The sequence below is a fragment of the Leptinotarsa decemlineata genome, unplaced genomic scaffold, assembly GCF_025532065.1.
Source record: "Leptinotarsa decemlineata unplaced genomic scaffold, Ldec_3_MD MMD2_tig00026354_RagTag_RagTag, whole genome shotgun sequence".
NCBI classification, from domain to species: Eukaryota; Metazoa; Arthropoda; class Insecta; order Coleoptera; family Chrysomelidae; genus Leptinotarsa; species Leptinotarsa decemlineata.
Genome location: NW_027412702.1, coordinates 5108941 through 5122845, shown reverse-complemented (window position 1 = coordinate 5122845; position 13905 = coordinate 5108941). Strand labels below are relative to the sequence as shown.

Sequence of the window (13905 nt, the reverse complement as noted above, 5' to 3'; positions counted from 1 at the left end):
AATGTGGATGGCACTAATAACATTAGATTGTTGTAAAATAAAATTTTTATTTAAATTTTTGTATACATCTTGTGAAAGGGACATGTCCAAGTCAACTGTCAATTGTCTTGTCAAAAAATATTTTCTAAAATATTGGAAAAGGAGAAAAGATCCATGTCTGTGGTATGGAATGCAAAAGTGACTAAGTTTATCATCAGACAGGAATAAAGTGCTAATTGAAATTTGTGATGAATTTTTAAAAATAAATTGAATAGAATTTTGTTTTGGTTAACATCTTGGAGGAATGAACAGTTGTCTTGTCATTTACAGTACATATTGAAATTGATAGATGAATGGTTGAATGTAAATTTATTTTTTGATTGAGTTAAAAGAGTTTGAGAGGGTTTATTGACTGATATTTCCAATCATTATGATGTGCAGATTGACTTTTATTATCTTGGATTGGTAGCAGGATGGTTGGTGCGTCTGTTTTGATTGTCTAAGTGAAGTAGGTAAATATAGATTATACTAAGTCCTTCTATGTCTCTTCTAGAATTCATACTGAGAGGATTTTTGGAAATGTTTGTCATTTCTAGGAACATTCTTTTGTGTATGTTGTTGGATTGGTCTAATATTTTGACATTGTCATATGCAATTTTGTGGTCATGGTTGATGGAATGTTGTGCTAAAGTGCAACTATTTTTGTTGTTTTTTATATCACTTTTGTGGGCTGTGATTCTATCTTTGAGGAGTCTGCCAGTTTGGCCTATGTATATTTGGTTACATTCTGCACAAGGAATTCCATAAACTATGCCTGAGTTGTGTAGAGTTGGAGTTTTATCTTTTAATTTAGAAAAAATGTTTTTTATTATCACTGTATTTTTTAATGAAATTGTAATGTTTTGGAAAGGTTGGAACATTTTTTTAATTTTATAAGATAATCCTTCGATGTGAGGAATGGAGAAATATTTGGAAGTCACAGCATTGTGTATGGGAAGGGGAGCATCAACCCTACTGGGTTCAGTAAGAGTGGAGGAACGACTGAAGATTAAACTGTTACTCTTACTGAACCCAGTAGGGTTGATGCTCCCCTTCCCATACACAATGCTGTGACTTCCAAATATTTCTCCATTCCTCACATCGAAGGATTATCTTATAAAATTAAAAAAATTTTCCAACATTTCCAAAACATTACAATTTCATTAAAAAATACAGTGATAATAAAAAACATTTTTTCTAAATTAAAAGATAAAACTCCAACTCTACACAACTCAGGCATAGTTTATTGAATTCCTTGTGCAGAATGTAACCAAATATACATAGGCCAAACTGGCAGACTCCTCAAAGATAGAATCACAGCCCACAAAAGTGATATAAAAAACAACAAAAATAGTTGCACTTTAGCACAACATTCCATCAACCATGACCACAAAATTGCATATGACAATGTCAAAATATTAGACCAATCCAACAACATACACAAAAGAATGTTCCTAGAAATGACAAACATTTCCAAAAATCCTCTCAGTATGAATTCTAGAAGAGACATAGAAGGACTTAGTATAATCTATACTTACCTACTTCACTTAGACAATCAAAACAGACGCACCAACCATCCTGCTACCAATCCAAGATAATAAAAGTCAATCTGCACATCATAATGATTGGAAATATCAGTCAATAAACCCTCTCAAACTCTTTTAACTCAATCAAAAAATAAATTTACATTCAACCATTCATCTATCAATTTCAATATGTACTGTAAATGACAAGACAACTGTTCATTCCTCCAAGATGTTAACCAAAACAAAATTCTATTCAATTTATTTTTAAAAATTCATCACAAATTTCAATTAGCACTTTATTCCTGTCTGATGATAAACTTAGTCACTTTTGCATTCCATACCACAGACATGGATCTTTTCTCCTTTTCCAATATTTTAGAAAATATTTTTTGACAAGACAATTGACAGTTGACTTGGACATGTCCCTTTCACAAGATGTATACAAAAATTTAAAAATTTTATTTTACAACAATCTAATGTTATTAGTGCCATCCACATTTTATTATAATGCTCTCAATTTTAACCTGTTATCCAGTATCATGAGTGTTTCATAAATCATCACAGTTTCATAGTGTTTTAAGAAAATAATTCTTCCCATGCTTGCTTCATATACATAACCTCAACTTTCGTAAGTAAAGTACAACAAATTTTTGACAATTGTTAATTTTCATCTTATCATCTAGAGTTCCTGAAGAAGAGTCAATAAAGTCTCGAAAGCTTGAACAGAAAAAAGAGTTCTCATTTTTCTCTGTCTCCGACTGCACACCCGTTTCAATCCCCGTGCTATTTCTTAACTTAGCCAGTCGTGCTAACCTTCAACCTCTATATATATATATATATATATATATATATATATATATATATATATATATATATATATATATATATATATATATATATATATACATAAGTACATAAGTGGAACCACCTATTGGTGTGACACCCAAGTCAACTTATCTAGTTTTTATGTCAGTGTTGGTTGTTAGTTTTTCACATTTTGTCTTCAATCGAGGACCGACTGACGATGCCCAATAGGCTGAAACAGCTGTCTACCGGTGGCTCTTCAATTGAAATCAATATGGGAATGATCAGAATGGTACTTATCTATTTATCTTTTGATTTTAATGGAATTATTTTCCAGCAGCTTGACTGCATTAACCTTTCTCGATTTCATATCATTTCTAGAAACATGTGCATTCGTTTTTCGCTTTCCAAATTTCTGCCACCGCAGTTGACGGTTGATTGGTCAAACCACCAACACTGACATAAAAACTTAGCAAGTTGACTTGGGTGTCACACCAATAGGTAGTTCCACTTATGTCTCGCTTGCGTTGACGCAGTTATTTTTATTAAGTACTTTTCTTGGTTTTTCATATTTTGTCTTCAAACGAGGACCGCATGCCCGATACTGACGATGCTCAATAGGCTGAAACAGCATATATATATATATATATATATATATATATATATATATATATATATATATATATATATATTTTTCTTATGAATCGGAAATTTACTTCTCCTTCAATGTCTTCAAATACAGGGTGAGTCCTCTTTCTCTTCAAACATAAGAGAAATATTAGCGTAGGTCTAGCGACAGTAAGTTCTTAAATAATTAGAATATTTCATAATGAACTACCTACTGAAATATCCAGAAAATGCAAATGACTTTAATTGCTTCTCGAATAACAGTTAAATGAATTCATACTTCATTATTTCAATCCTGAAATTGTATTCAACAAGCATTGAATATTGAATATCACTTAAAACACGATTCGTCTGGGAAATCAATTAGTTTTTCTTCATTCCTTTTGAAATATTCGTTTTGAACGTGGACGATTGCCATCCAATGTTGTAATCAAATTGACGGCGAAATAGCGTTCCAGTATCAACTTACGAATTCAAAAAGACTCACATTCAAACCAGCTGAAGGGGAAGCTGATTTGGGTAGACTGAATATGAAGGTGCTTCCTGAATTCATCACGAGGCTCCAAACTGAAAATCAATTCCACTGTAAAATTTACCTTCCGGCTCTATTTTCGAACGAAGAAACCCACTTTCTGATTGGATATGATTGAATTTTTAATTCCGTCAGACACGGATTAAATGTCTATCAGATTGCAATTTCAGTAAAAGCATTTTTGTGATTCGAAAAATAGAGTGACTATTGGAAAAAACGAAAATATTCAAAATAAATTCCATAAAAAAGTACCGAAAGGAATTGTCGAAACTATTTTTGTAGCTAGGTTGGTACAACTGTTGTCTATATTAAAACGGAGTTGTACAATATTCAATTTATTAATAACCTCAAATATTTTTGCGGTTTTTACAACAGAAAAGAGAATTTGTTTTAAATGTTGCATTGCAAGTGCAGTTTTGTGTGCCGATGCGCGAAGTTCCATAAGACCATATAAGACTTAACCCATTATATCCCAATGTACTCAAATGAGTACGTAAGCAAAAGCCGCGAAGTGAGTCCATCTATTGGAATATTTCGAAATTTCAAACATCTATGCTTATTCTTTATTAAGTTTTCTTCGATTTCATGATTGGAAATCATATTACTTTTGAGTTCTGTGTAATTTTGTCAACAATGACACGCTTTTGGTAACTGAGACAGTGCATACAGCTGGTAAATATTATATAAAATCGACTTGTCGTGCGTCAGCCTCATTTACTGCATAACAATCAATTGTGGTGTATATAGTGGTGTGAGTAAAAAGTAAATTTCGAAGAAGTAGTTAGCACTCTGGAACCGGTAAGTTGAAAATTGTTCATGTACTCATTTGAGTACAATGGGTTATAGCAGTCCTTGTGAAGATTGACAGTCATATCTATAGGATGTCATCTCACATGTCTTTTTTTAACAGATATTCATGGAGCAGTCTGAATTTACGGAAATTTCTCCTCGTACTTTTTATGAAGGGCACAGATCCCAACATTTGCAACATGCCTTAGAAGATATTGCCTCCACAAGCAGTCATAATGTAATCGATATTGTTGTTATTCCGCCGGGTGCAGATCCACAGACGGATGACGAAGAATTTGATGATAATTTCACCCAAGAAGATCAATATTTTGTGCCTGATGATGTAGCCGGTGGAATTGAACTTCAGCACATATGCAGCGACAATGAAACCAGCGACGAAGAATACGAATTGCCGCTGTCAGTTCTGCGTCAAAAACTTTCATCTTCCACAACCAAACGTCCTAGAAAAAAAATACTGTTGGAACCCAAGTGGACTGAGGAACATGTAGACACTCACATGCCAGCAACGTCGGGATATGCAGATCGCCTCGATATCGTTAATAATTATTTAGAAAATGTAGAGCCTATAACAGTCTTTGAAAAACTGTTCGAAGAATGAACATGCCTTCTTTGTTTCAAAGGCTGATATGAAACATTTTGTGGGAATTCTTACCCTTACAGGATACCATAAATTGCCAAGTGAACGAAATTACTGGAGTCTTGATGAAGATTTAGGTGTATCAGTCATTCAAAATGCCATGTCACGTAACAGGTTTCAAGAAATCAAGAAATACGTTCATCTGGCAGATAATAATGATTTAGATAGGAATGACAAGATGGCTAAATTACGTCCTCTGATATCTCTCCTCAATCAAAAATATAGGCAATGGGTCATTTTTGATGAAAATCTATCGGTAGACGAAGCTATGGTGAAGTTCTTTGGTCGCCATTCCAGTAAACAGTATATCAAAGGCAAGCCAGTTCGGTTCGAATACAAAAACTGGATGCTCTGTAGCTAACTCTTCTGGGTATTGCTACGCATTTGACACCTACTGTGGTGCCAAGAACTACTCACAATCTGCTGGAGCAACTGATTTGCCTTTAGTAACTAAAGTTGTTCTGGATCTCCTGAAATCTGTTGCGATGGCTTCTGATCATATTATCTTCTTTGACAATTATTTCAGTACTCACGCATTGTTGAAAACACTGAAAAATCAGGGTCAACGGGTTACAGGTACAGTAAGGGATAACAGAACTAGAAAATGTCCTTTGTCGAATGTGAAACTATTAAAAAAAAAGAAAAGGGGTTACTTTGAGCACATGTATGACATAAATTCAGCCCTCCTATTCATTAGATGGCAGGACAATAATACAGTGACCATGGTTACCAACTATGATACACTAGAACCTATTCGTCGCGTAAAACGCTGGTCGGCAGTTGATAAAGAAAAAATTGATATACAGCAATCTAGTATTTTCCAAAAATATAATACATTTATGGGTGGGGTAGATTTACACGATCAAGCAGTTATTAATTACAGGATTTCCATACGCGGTAAAAAGTGGTGGTGGATGCTTTTTACCAACATGATAAATATGACGGTGGTCAATGCTTGGAAATAGTTTCAAGTTGCAAATAACGAATCTATGGGCCTACTTGAATTTGAGAAAATGATAATCCGCCATTACTTATCTTGCCACAAAAAGTCCACTTATACTAGACTCAGACCCATTGGTCAGCTATCAGTAAGTGTCCGGATGGAAGGAGCTGGTCATTTTCCACAAAAGTTAAACAAACAGTTGAGGTGTACTCAATGTCACCAAAGGGCCAGGTGGAGTTGCTCGAGATGCAAAGTCACTCTCTGCATCGAAGGGGACTGTTTCAGCAGTTACCACTCCTAAAACTGTGTTTCATTCATTGTGAAATATAATAAAGTAATTTCAGTACGTAACCTGTTTCAGTAGTATAACATCCCACTGTATTCATTCGAGTACATGCATTTTTTGGGAAAACAAAAAAGTTTTCAATGACAGTTACATTCACTCTTTTACTCACAATGATGTTATTGCAAGGATAATCACTTAAAAAAAATGTCTTGGGATATAATGGGTTGATGTGAATCTATTTCATCAAAAACACATGTGAGTGGTTCAGTGCATTTGAAAGCCGTTGAGAAGTGGTGGAAGATTTTACTTTGTCTAGTAATTACAGTTGGATTCCAGGACATCGGTTGCGGATGCACATCTTCACCGGCAGCAGGAAGTTCAATATCTTAATGAGGATCTAGAAGTAATTTCGAATTGAAGTGAGAGTAACCAGGTTCAATTCATTGCTACAAAAACCCATGCATCGGTTTTCTCCAAAAAGATGAATGTCGTTGAACCGGATATAATAATGTCAGGTCGAACAATTCCGCTTTCTGCTTTGTTTAGTTTGTTGAGGGGTAGAATGGACACCATATGTCTTGGCACAATCATGTCGCTGGAATTGCAAAGGCTGCTTCTCAAAAGCTTGGAACACTGTTCCGAACCAGAAAACTATACACACCTCAGCAACTTTTGATGCTTTATAAAGCTCAGATCTGACCTTCTTTGGATCATTATTCTCATGTATGGAGCTCCGCCCTCAAGCATACCCTGAATCTATTGGATTCCATTCAGAAAAGAGTCATCCGCCTGATTGAAGAAACGAACATTACTTGCAACCTTGATAGTCTGGAACATGGAAGAAAGGTTGGAGATTTGTCTCTCTTCTATAGCTACTTTCACGGGAAGTGTTCAAGTGACTTGGCACATTTGATTCCATAAACTTTCTCAGCTGAACTTAACATGGCGATTGAAAATCGTCGTTTGAGTCTGACAAAAATAGAAGCTGAAATTTCTACGTCTCATGAATCAGTTCGCATGATGAAAAGATTTTTCAGGCATGAAATGCGTTGCCGCTCGACTAGTACGGAAAGACCTGAATTTTCTACAGGAACTCAACCACGTAAAGTGCTGTTGTGATGGGATATGGGTTTTGAAATGCAAAGCAGTCAACACGCTTTGAAAAAGAGCCTTTCAACTAAGCCCAAACTGAAAAGTGCTCATTAAAGAATTTCAAAAGTGGAGGAGATATTAACAGTTTTTTTATTACCGCGGTGTTTTGCACTCGGGATTCTTGTCAGAAGTTGAGTTTTGCGCCACAGTTATGCACATTTTGGATGACTTTCAGGCCGAAAACTCTTATAGCCACTGTATACACCTGATATGGTTCCGTCCGGCCGATTTTTCCTTTTTCCAGAACTCAAATTACCACTTCGAGCGGGTTGAGATGGAGGATCGAATAGACTTATTCAATATGGACCTAATCTAGCCTAATCTATCACTTCGAGACGCCCGTTTTCAAACATTAGATGATGTTAAAGAAAATTCGCAGCGAGTCGATTCAGGAAAATGCGTTTGAAATATATTTTGACGATTGGGTTGTTCGTGTATTTCAGAAGAGGCCTACTTTGAAGTTGATACAATACATTTTGGTAAATGATACATATTTTGCACTAATTCCTGATACTTTTCGACATAGTAATACCTTACTGATTTGAATAGTTCATAGAACAGAAACTGAATAAATTGAATACATGGTGGTTTGGTTGGTAATGTGTATTCAAAGGTTTAGTGATGAACATTTCAAATTAAGTGGGCGATGCTGTAACGCTGGAGCTAGCCGTTGGGATTATTATTTCAGTAATAGCGTTTTTATAAGAAATAGAAGCATGGAGATTTCTCCGTTCTTCTTAATTCTCCTTATATTTGTTCTTGATTCTGCTAGCAAAGAAGCAGAATACGTTCTGAAATAGGAACCGTATATTCCTTTGACTTCTCGGGGTTTAAAAACTCAGCAATGGTAGAGGGTATTTTCTCAAATATGCTTGTACCAAATGAATTGGCACTGCATTTATCATTTGGGTATTTCAGAAAAAAACGTTAATGATTGATAACAGAAGGGCGTAATGCAACATATTCATTAAAAAAGTCAATGTTTTTTCCAACAATGCAAAAAAAACCACCTATTTTCATTTCTCTATTTGGATTTTGAACAATCAATAACTTATCCATTAATTTAATGTCTTCTATTATTAAATGGCACACTTCTTTACGCCGGCAGGCTCCATATATTTCGAAAATATTTTTCATCTGGCGCCTCATTAGTAAACTTCTGGACTTTTTCAAACGTGAGATTTTTAATTTTTTTGGACCTATAACTTTAATTTTTTCTTCGATGTTTTTAAGTCTACACCAGTTAAGAAAATTAGAATATGCTATGTCGTACTGCTGAACCAATTTTTTTTGTAACAATTCAAACGAAGCTCTTTTTGCAGCCTCTGCAATATCATCAGAAACACACAATTCCTCACTATTGTTCTTCATTATGCAAGACATTAAACACCAGCAAGAACTTTAAATGTGACTTTAAATAAAACGCATAAGCTTTAAACAATACCTACTGTTCGTTGGTAACCAGGTGATTTGGCGTTACCTGACACGGCCACTTCAAATGCGATAACATGAAAATAGTTAAGTGACAAGAGATGTCAAAATGTGTTTTATAGAAATATTGAATTTATCCATTTCATTATGAAAACAGAACTATTGCACACAACTTTTTCACTCACAAAATAAAACTTTACTTTTAACACTCATATCATACATAGCTATTGATTTGAGGTTCCAAATTAATATATTTAAAGGAATTATTTTTATGAAACAGAGCGAAATCAGTGAAAATATCAATAACCATAACCATAACCAAAAGTGGCTATCTCAGAATTTGTCTTTGTGCATGATCTACAATACTTTATGAAGAGTCCTTATTTCCTTCGAAGTTCTCTTCTGAATGTGATAATGAAGAAGTAAAAACCGAAAAAGTTTATTTTCAGAAGTAATCTGTCTTGAAAAATATATTCTTCCCAATATACTTCTACTGGTTTACTTTCGTCTTCGTAATTTCTACAAAAGCTGTCTAATGAAGTGCATTATATCTATTGAAGTGCATTCCTTTTCATGCCGTGCGACATTCACTGATACCTTCAAGCGAAATCCAAGTATGTTGGATACCATCGAACTCAGAACCTCCACGATATCTGATAGTTGAAAAAAAACCGTAATAAATGAAGCTGCTCATCCGGATCGATTTACGGTTTGAAATTATTGAAAAAAAATAATTCTGTCAAACATTCACCACATATAGATACTTATTTCCATCCCCATACCTGTTTTTGAATTCAATATTCATTTTCATAATTATATGCTCATGGCTTACGATTTTGACTTTTTGTCTGGAAAAGGTGATTGATTCAAACGACTTCACCCACCACAAACGCACACAGAACAAAAATACATCGCACATTTCCCTATTCACTTCATACACCGTTATCCATATAAGACTCTGGATTTTTTAATAGAATTCATTATACGAGTATAACGAGTAAGAACATATGGTATCAACAATATGCTTATTCACATGAAGTTTTTTCCAATAAGTGGATCATCAGGTATAGTAATGGAGTGACCAGATCTTTTTCCGATTATTTTAATGGGATGAAATCAAGAGTATACCGTACAGGACATATACATACAGGCGATTGATTCAATATAAAATATAAAATGTGATATAGGAATTTGAGGATCGTATTTGTTATTGTCGTTACTGTTACTGTGTGAGGCATCATGAAGATTTTCTGCATTGTGCATTTCCATGTGGTGGTGTTTTATTTTTATAATACCGATGATATTAGAATATTCATAAATTTCCAAATTCACTGCTGAATACAAAACAAAATATGATTTTATTTGTAGTACTATGTAATTAACTATAACCGTTGTCGAGTTATTGATTTTTTTATGAAAATGCTAGGTACAATTAGAAACTAAAGAAATCATCCCTTCCAATTCTGACCAATCATAAAAAAGGTTTTGGGCTATTGAGTTCGATGAAACCAGTTTCTCAATATTATACAGAATGTTCAAAAATAATTTTTAAAATTTCGGACAGAGATAATTCTGTTATTTCAAATAAAACACCCTGTATTTTTCGTATTCAAAAACGATTGATTGTGAGATTGTCACTGAACAGTTTTACAGAAACGCAACACGAGTTTCGTCATAAAGTGTTTTTCGAATACCCTCATACGAGTCAACGTAAGATTGAAAAAGATACATGAACGTTTGGAGATGAATTATAGGTACACAAGTTATAGGACCATACTTTTTTATGCTAACTTGAATGCTCAAACATTGTTACAATTTTTACGAGATGATCTGCCTGAGCTTCTGAGGAATATGCCGCTAAATGTATGACAGCGAATGTACTTACAATTGGATGGAGCTCCGGCACATTTTAAATTCAGTGTCAGACAGTTTTTGAATATGTGCTTTCCGAATAAATGGATTAGTAGGGGAGGACCACAAAATTGGCCAACGTGATCACCAGATTTGACTTGCCTCGATTTTTTACTATGTGGGTACTTGAAGTATGAGGTTTACGACATTCATTCAAACACATTGGAAATAATGAAGGAGAGAATAAGGGTTGCGCAAATGTTATCAAATGTTAAGCAGTCTTTTATACAGAAAGTATATTTTTGTATTCAACAGGATGGTCATCATTTCTAGCACCTACTTTGAATTAAAAACGTCTGTGTTTCATATTTTGTTGTTGTTTCAGTTAAATAATAAGAAATGTGCATAATCTATTTAATGAACTACTGTCAGAATATGAATGTAAATGATAACTTCATTTTAATGAACAATACATTTTTTGATGAAGTGAAGTATAACAACTGTCAAAGATAATTCTGTAATAATCTCAAATAAATGTCGTTTCATAGCTATTTTGATTCAGAGAATGCATTGAAATAATAACTACTTTTCAAGGGAGCCAATATTTGAAAAACTGGAAATAGGAAACTCTGAAATGAAATGAAATTGCCCAGACCAAAAAAATACAGGATGTTCTATTTGGAATAACAAAGTTGTCTTTGTCCAAAATTTTACAAAAATTCACAATGATTTCTGAACATTCTCTATAATATTGAGAAACGCGATTTATTGAACTCAAGATTCCAAAACCTCTTTTATGCTTGGTCAGAATTCGAAGAAATGATTTCTATACATTTCAATGTTATTTAGTTTCCAATTGTAACTAGAATTTTTATAAAAAATTTAGTAACTCGAGAACGGTTATAGTTAGGTACATAGTACCTCATATTATTTTTTCTGACATATTCAAAAGTGTAACAAAATACAGGGTGTTTCATAAAAAACAGCACGCACTTTTATAAGCTGCCCTGTAACTCAAAAAATAATTTTTTTTGGCAGCCTAAATCAATATGCATGTAATGAAATTAATAAATTCCCGAAAAAATCAAAGGTTTGGTTTACAGGGACCGTGTCGTATAGGGTGACCACCCTGTATATGACTGTGTGGACCAAAGTATTGTGAAATGTGAAATCAATTTGTGTTGCCAATAATAGTTGTCATGCTAGTAAATATTTGATATCTCTGTTTTCCATGAGCATACATTTGAAAATTTGAAAATTATGACATTATTACATTGGAAAAATCTTAAATATTTTTTATCTCACCAAGTTACCTATTTGAAAATACCTGTCTAAAAATGAAATATTTATGTATCTGTGATATAATCAAAAGGGTTTCTTCTTCATGTTTATTGCAATTCCATTTTATGTATCGACAGAATACAATTTTTTTCTCTTTTTTTCGGAGTTTCGTGTTGAATTATAAATATGAACTGAATGCTATTATTACCAATTACTCAAATAGGCTGTGAAACCCGGAATGAATAAATAAAAAATATGATATACATCAGATAAAAGTTATACATTTCTCCATGAAGTACGTAGAGAATATTTTTCAAGGTTTTCTATTACCTAGATTGCATAAAATTTATAATGATAACTATGAATGAAAATTAAAAAAATATCAAACTCCATTCATCCACTCAACAAATATTTTTAAAATTATTGGGATATGATTGATATATCTAACGCAGATACTAGTAAAGGAAGGAGGTAACAGGTAACAAAACACTAGTCGATAATATTCAAAAACACACAGTTGGATTCACGCCAAGTCTAATGGAAGGATTTACGACAAATGTCCTGACGGAAAATCACTTTGCAAAAGTTCCGGAAGCTTTTAGTAACATCCCTCGCATTTTTTCATGCACTCAACCATCAGCAAATCCCTTTCAAACATTTATCAATTTGTTACATGTATTCAAAATAGAAGACAAGCAAAAGTAAATCAAGCGACACTCATTCGAAAAACACATCGCCAAAGCCATTTAATTATGAAAGCGAGCGCACATTCAGAAGTCCAAACATCATCCCAAAAATATTCAATATCTACCTCTATCTACCACACTCTCGAATATGTTATAAAACCAATCGCAATAATCTATAAATTTCACTCGACTTTGGAAAATCCGAGAGTTTGCAACGAAAACACTTCTGTCGAATCAGACAATGGAGTAACTATATTATCCGAACTTTGGGAGCTGAAAATCGAAAAGGAAAGGAGACTGTAAACACAGCAGAGCAGGACGCGAGTGAACCGAGCACTTACGATTTCGAAGAGAAACTGAATGGCGATTGGCAAAACGGTGAAACTTGAAACAGGTCGAATCGAAATATCACGGATTGTGAAACTCTGGAGAGGATATTCTAGGTTTTATCCAATTATTTGCTCACGTGGATAGTATACCATTCACGCTATGAATTATTCCTCAATTTGAGGGAGTAGGACAACTGTACAGGGTGTCAATTTGAAAACTTCCCACCCTTAATATCTTCCCTCCATTGAATAATATAAGGAATGGAAAAAACAGGTCAATTTTGTAGTCAAGTGAGACACTTTCAAAGAATATTTGTAGCCCTCGTGATTCAACCCCAAGAAGGGGCTAGATATAACCCTTAGAATCTTAAATGGGAACGGGTGGCACATCGTTTGATTTTTTGATGAGCATTTTCCGAAAAATAGCGTTCGTAACTTACACATATAATTAGAAATTTCCTGTTCTGAGATGCATTGTTGGTTATTCTCCTCTTAAAAAGTCTGTTTTCTGTTTAAAAATCTGTTTTTCCGTTAATCAGCTGTCGCCTCCATACGAACGAGAACTGTCAGAAGTTGAGAAACTTGTGCGCGAGCTGAGGACTAACGAGGTCTTACCTTTTAACATGTGAGTCCTAACACGGTTGCAGAATCATCCCAGCTTAAACCAGATAAATTCTCTCGAAGTCGGGCGCAGTACCCCCGCAGCCAATTCGCCATAAAGACATTACAAACGTAAAATTAATTCACGCTCATCTTATAAATGGTTCAAAATGTCGTCCATTTTGCTCTAAACAGTAATAAAGTCTGTTTTTTAATTCCTCTCTAACACTAGGGAAAACTCCTCTAGGAAATGACTGGCATGCTGTATTTTAAGTTGTTCATTATCAGAAGGTTGTATTCAACAAAAGTAATTTTTTGTGGAGGAAAATCAGTTTTTTATTAGCCATTGTTTTGGTATTTTCACCTTCCACAATCTGAAAAATATGAAAATT

The 13905-nt window shown here is 34.0% G+C and overlaps 1 protein-coding gene across 4 annotated transcripts in view; it reads right to left on the bottom strand.

Moving 5' to 3' along the window:
* The window catches only part of Cngl (Cyclic nucleotide-gated ion channel-like), a 463427-nt gene that overhangs the window by 186854 nt on the left and 262668 nt on the right, over window positions 1-13905 (bottom strand). The window contains exon 1 of one of the 4 annotated variants that reach the window (XM_074184267.1): window positions 12710-12935. The exons of the other annotated variants lie outside the window; for them this stretch is intronic. The gene's annotated coding sequence lies outside the window, so the exon portion shown is untranslated. Of the gene's footprint in view, window positions 1-12709; window positions 12936-13905 lie in introns of those variants that run through there. 4 annotated transcript variants of the gene reach the window in all.